Genomic DNA, 5,985 nt, shown 5'->3' on the forward strand with positions numbered 1-5,985 from the left:
ATGGTGTTTGTCTTCTTACTCTTCATGCTTGAAGCTGGAGTGACTGCTGACATATTTTTAAACCGTGACTGGGAAGAGGTATATCGAAGAACAGTGTAGTTATTTTTGTTTAATGGGTTAATGACTTAGAGAGAAGCATATTAACGATTTGGTTATAATGCTGATAATTTTTTGACTTGTGGCCAGGACTTTCCAGATGATCCAACTGGGAGATTTGATCAATTCTTGTAAGGTCGAACTTTGATATCTGCAAATGGATTGGCTTGTCAATCGCGTGTGTACAGGTCTCTCTCAACTTTCTTTTTGTGTACTGCATGTTTGTGCATGCTTGTTTGAAGAAATTAAAAGTTAAATGTTCAATGAGTCTCACTTAATGTCTTACCAGAACTAGTAGAAGCTGCAGAAACAGTCGACTGTCTTAAATATATTTCAGGATAAATCCACACCAATGCCCCTGAAACTTCGACCCATGTCTCCAGTGGCGGACAAAACATAGGCCCAGGGGGCGCTTGGTCCCTCCCAAAATTTCTTTTTGAGGACTGTTTATATTAATCTAGTTAAAATAGTTCCAAAATTCATTTTGAGTTGTGAGTTCCTCTACGTTCTCTTTGGTTTCTCACTCACTCATGTCAAAAACCCGATTTAGTTGCATATATTTTGTTAATATGAATGACTATTAGATTATTGATACAAGTAAAGAAAAATTTAGAGGACAGTGGTAAAATTAGGAATGTTGTAACAACTTGCAATAATTAGCCTAGTTTTTCCAATAAAAGTACTTGGACTTTTACAGCTCCCTCTCTAGTTCTTGACTTTCAGTTTGTGTGTTAAAATGGCTCCTGCCGTGGGATGCGCTATATTTTCCCTGAAAACTTGTCATGTGCTCGGCACTATGTATTCAAAGGTTTGTTCGTTTATAAACCGTAAATACCAATTGAAAGTTAAAATACACATAAGACAACAGTTTCCTCACATTTCTCTCTCCTTTCGCAAAAATGGAGACCAGGAATCAAGTTTTGTGCTGTGAGCTTGTTGAGGAACCAAAACCTAGAAGTTGATATTACCTACGGACACAAGATTGGAAATTCAACTCTACAATCCTCCATGGTATAGTTTCATTAGCGTGGCCACAGGCTCTCAAAATCCAATGCAAAAACTCGGGATACCATTTTAAAAGGTCAAGATTGGAGCGTGATTTGCATGTTTAATCATGCCCATCTATCGTTTCCTACAGGAGTCTAGTGTGTGATACAATCAAGTCTTATAAGGGCTATCTGGTTTGCAGATCATGGCCATTCCTTTACATCTTTTCTCTGTCCTCTTTCTGTTGAACGTTCGTTGTCTTCTTTTGCAGGGGCTGTCTTTGTTATTGGCAATGATACTCAAAGCTCTTGGGCCACATCCGTATTATGATAGTGATGATGAGTATGTTCCTGAGAGGGTTCCACTCCTAAAGAGTGCTGTTCTTCCACCTCCTTATGTCGTTGGTAACCCCGTATATGGTTCCAAAAGTGATTCATGGAACATAAGGATCAATGGCAAGGTAGAAACGTTCGATTCTTTGAATGGGCCATGTTCTATATCTGCTGCATTATATCTTACTTATTAAATCGAAGATCCTGATTTCGTTTCTCAATTCAAAAAACTCTGTTAACGCCTTTTCATCTATCTTGTTCTAATTCTTGTGCCTTAATCTTTGTTACTTTTTTTCACTAGAGTATCTATAAAAAAGAAAAAGATCCTGTCTGAGTCTCTAATGATTCATTCAGATCCTGTAGGACAGCTGAGAGTGTCATAAGTAGTGCCACTTTTATGGAAAGAGCACACACACATGGACATGTATACATATATATTGTTAGTATAAATGTTATATTTTGATTAGTAATACCCTTTTCAAACTGTGAAAAAGCCCGTTGATTAAGTGAAATCATGTCTTGTAACATAACATGCCCCGTAATTATCAGAATTTGTTTCGTAATGATATGTAGTATATAATATATTATGTATAATGTATATTTACAGTAGCAGGCGCCTTCGTGTGGGGATCCCCATTTGCAAGGATCACATTGTACTCGCATACTTTCACCGTGAAATGTGGTCCAGTAAATTAATCTATCCTTTTTTAAGGTCCTCATTGAATGATGATCCTTACAAAAGAATGGCTATAATCTTACAAGTGACCTGCAACTGCAAGTGGAGAGAAGGGCAGGGAGGTTGTGAACTGTAGTAAGGTTTTTGCTGCTAAGTTGGGTTGTCACCGCAATTGTATGGATTTTTGTTTTTGATTCTTTCTGTTTTTCCCTTTTCTAAATCAGACAAACAGTTAAATTGGTTGCATCAGCTCGGCTTCTACTTGTGGATGGATGGTAGTGTGGAGACACAATAAGAGTGGAAGAACTGGATCCGAAAAATGAGACATCTGATGTCGGTTGACCAATTGAGCACTGGAAGTTTTATAAACTCGAGCAGATGGAGGGTGGAATTAGTCACGTACGTACTTTAACTCTCACTGTATACCTGAAGGCTGAACCTCATGAACTGACAGTTCATCGCTGCGTTTCTGTATAGATTGTTAAACCATGCATAATATATATCGATTCATTTATAAGCTCCATTCAATCATCTTGTCAACTTTTGCATGTTTCATGTGCAGACATCCCCAATTTCAGTTAAAAGTTGTTTTTTTTTTCAGTTTCTTACAGGAACTTGGAGGTTTTTAGCAGTTGGATTTGCAAGTACTTGGCATGATTTCTCTGGTCATTACTTAATTTATCAATTTGCATAACTCCGTGGGAAGCATCATTATTACAGATGAATGGAAGACCTCTAATTTTGTTTAATTTTAAGATAATCAAGATTATGAATGTTGTGGATATTAAATCTTGAGCAACTTGCCGAAACATTATACAATTTACGAAGCGGGTAAACTACGGTTTAACCCCCAAAACTGTTACCCTAGTTGAAATTGAACTCCAAAACTATTTTTTGGTAAATTAACCTCCTGATTAACCCCTTACCGTTAGATTATGTCCACTATTTCGTCAAATTCAAGGGCAAATTAGACTTTTATCATTAATTATTACTTTTCAGTTGTACCCACCAATAAAATAATGTCATGTGGACACATAATAATTCAAAAACTTATAGCATAATAAGAAATATAAAGAAACCAAACGTTTACATAACAGATCATTTCACATTGTCATTACACATTATTATGTGTCCACATGTCATAACTTTATTAGTGATTATAAGTGACATGTAAGAATTGATGATAAAAAGACTAATTTGCCCTTGAATTTGACAGAATAGTAGACGGAATCTAACAACAAAGTGTTAATTGGCATATTTCAAATAGTTCAGGAGATTAATTTATCAAAAAAATAGTTCAAGGGTCAATTTCAACTAGAATAATAGTTGAAGAGGTCAAACAGCAATTTACCCTTTAGGAGGCACTACTGTATGACTTTTACATAGCCTTCCATGAAACCACATCTTTTTTTTCCTTTATTTTTTTCTAAAGTTTGGGGGAACATTAACGAAAAGCTTCCGGTACTGTTCACTTTAACGAAAAATCACATTTTTCCACTAAAAAGCCAATACTGGTACTATTCAGTTTACCCTTTATTTTGTCCGTATCATTAAAACTCAAAGTTTTCAAGTTTTTTTCATTAATTTTCCTAATATTTGGCAATTATTTAACATGTATTGTTTCTTTTTGATATATGGGATCAATGGATTTGAACTTGACACCTCTTATCATGTTGGAAAGCGAAACATTGTTGGACATGTTGTATTGTTGGACTTGTGAATCGTAACCGCAATAATGTACATGATTCAATCTAATTGATAGAAATTATTTACAACTTGACAACTTAACATGTTAAAATCTGTGTTAAGAAAAAGGGTCAACTACAATTTACACTCTTTAGATTTGAGGTACTCAACCCACAAAAAAAAAAAAAAAAAACAAACACAAGGTTTTAATTTTTTTACATTGCACTACAATATTTTGAAATGATATCAATTTATACCCAGTGTTTGAAATATCCTAGATATGCTCGATATTTCTAAGGAAATATCCAAAAATTCAGGGAACAATATGGAAAGAGGGGTTGAAGTCTAAACTTCACTCCATATCCACGATACTTCTGGAAATCAGTTAATTTCCTTGATATTTTAAAAAAATATTTGGTGTTTGCAGACAATTTGCAAGAAGTTTGCAGGAAATATCCATGAGCCTATGCATTCTTTATTTTTTAAAATTCTTTCTTTATGGTCCCAAGCCCGGATAAAGGAGGAGGGGGAGGGTGTCAGGTAGTCGACAGCTGGCACTCCTATCTTACGTCGAATCCTTGGGATGCGATCATACCAACTGGAAGTCCTCGTGTTGCATCCCCCCACAGCCAACCCCACCTAGTGGGAAAAGGCTTTGTTGTGTTGTTGTGTTGTTATGGTATTGGTTTACTTCAATAAAACTTGTGTTGTTTTCGTGATGAAAATTTCAATTAAGTTATGTATAATTTATTTTTTCTAGTGAAATGCTTTATTTTATTACTTGTCATTATAAGGAAGTTTTTCTTCTCACATATCACATATCTATTGTTTACACACTATCTAATCATTAATTCTTGATTCATATGTGTGTTGTGACTTCATATGACATTCTCTAAAAAATAATTTTAAATTTCCATGTTTTTCAGCAAATTTTCATCATTTCCATCGAAGGCAATCAATATCGATATAAGATATATCCTTCAATATTTCCACAAATTTGTCTATCGATATTTCCACCGATACCGATATTTTAAACATTGTTTATACCATATGTTTGTTTGAAAGTCTAGGCCTCTATTAAATATATGACAACCCATATGAAAGGGAAGAGGATCCTCTCCGGAGCCGGTTCCACCGGATCCTCCTCCTTCCTCTTCTTTCTTTGCAGGTTTTCGACCCCTGGAGTTGGCGTCGTGCTCCTCCGGAGTGGGCATTGGCCGGAGTCAACGTTGTGGCTTCCCCGGTGCTAGTTATCGAAAAACTTCAAAACCACACAGTTGGTGATGACTACTACGATGTTGTCGATAACTAGCTCCATGGAGCCCACGACACCGACTCCGGCCAACGCCCACTCCAGAGGAGCACGACCCTGACAAAGTGCAGAGAAAGAAGAGAAGGGAGGAGGATCCGAAGGCTCTGGTGGAACCGGCTCCGGAGAGGATCCTTTCCCATATGAAAGACCCATTTTGGGAATGGCATATAAGCCATACGCACTGTTTGGACTAAATTATGTGCTTGATTGTTGTTTTGGATACAAATAATTAATTTAAAAGAAGCCTAAGCTCATAATTAGGTGTTTTTTTTTTTTTTTTTTTTTTTTGTGTGAATGTGGTACAAATATAGCTTATATGTTAACTCATAAACAAGTTCCATGCTCACAATAGCATCAATTTGATGAAGGATCAAATGGTCAAACAATGCAAAGAACAATTTACAACATTTCAATTTTCTTCAACACTTGTAAACTTGTTTGGTATGATATTCAAAATCTATATCTAAACAATTAAAAAGAGAAAAGAAATCACCCTACAATAGCTCCAAAGAAAGATCCAAGGCCAGAGGAGAGGGAGAAAGACACAGATTTGGAGTGAGTGGAGAGAGAAAGCCTAGGATTTTGAGTTTAAAAACTAAATAAAAAAAAAAAAAAAAAACTCACTTTAGCGTTTTCAAGACGTAGGCCAATTTTTAAATAAGTTTTGAGTCAAGTTTTTAAAATACTCCTATCAAACAAGGGAGAATTTTTTATTATGACGGAAACACAAGTGGTACACCACGTGTTTTAATAGAAGTGGTGGGTAATTTTTTTTTATTTTTAAAGTTATTAACTTTTTAGCACACATATCCCACCATTTGTATAGTGACACGTGGTATACCACTCCGTGTACCGATCACACAGAAAAATCTCTCCAAACAAGGGATGCCACGAAG

General features: G+C 35.8%; 1 pseudogene; it reads left to right on the top strand.

Annotated features, from left to right (window-relative positions):
* Positions 1 to 5,089, top strand: LOC137740723 (tetraspanin-19-like; annotated as a pseudogene).
* The last annotated feature ends 896 nt before the right edge of the window (positions 5,090 to 5,985 follow it).

Source organism: Pyrus communis, chromosome 7 (genome assembly GCF_963583255.1).
Source record: "Pyrus communis chromosome 7, drPyrComm1.1, whole genome shotgun sequence".
In the NCBI taxonomy this organism is placed as follows: Eukaryota; Viridiplantae; Streptophyta; class Magnoliopsida; order Rosales; family Rosaceae; genus Pyrus; species Pyrus communis.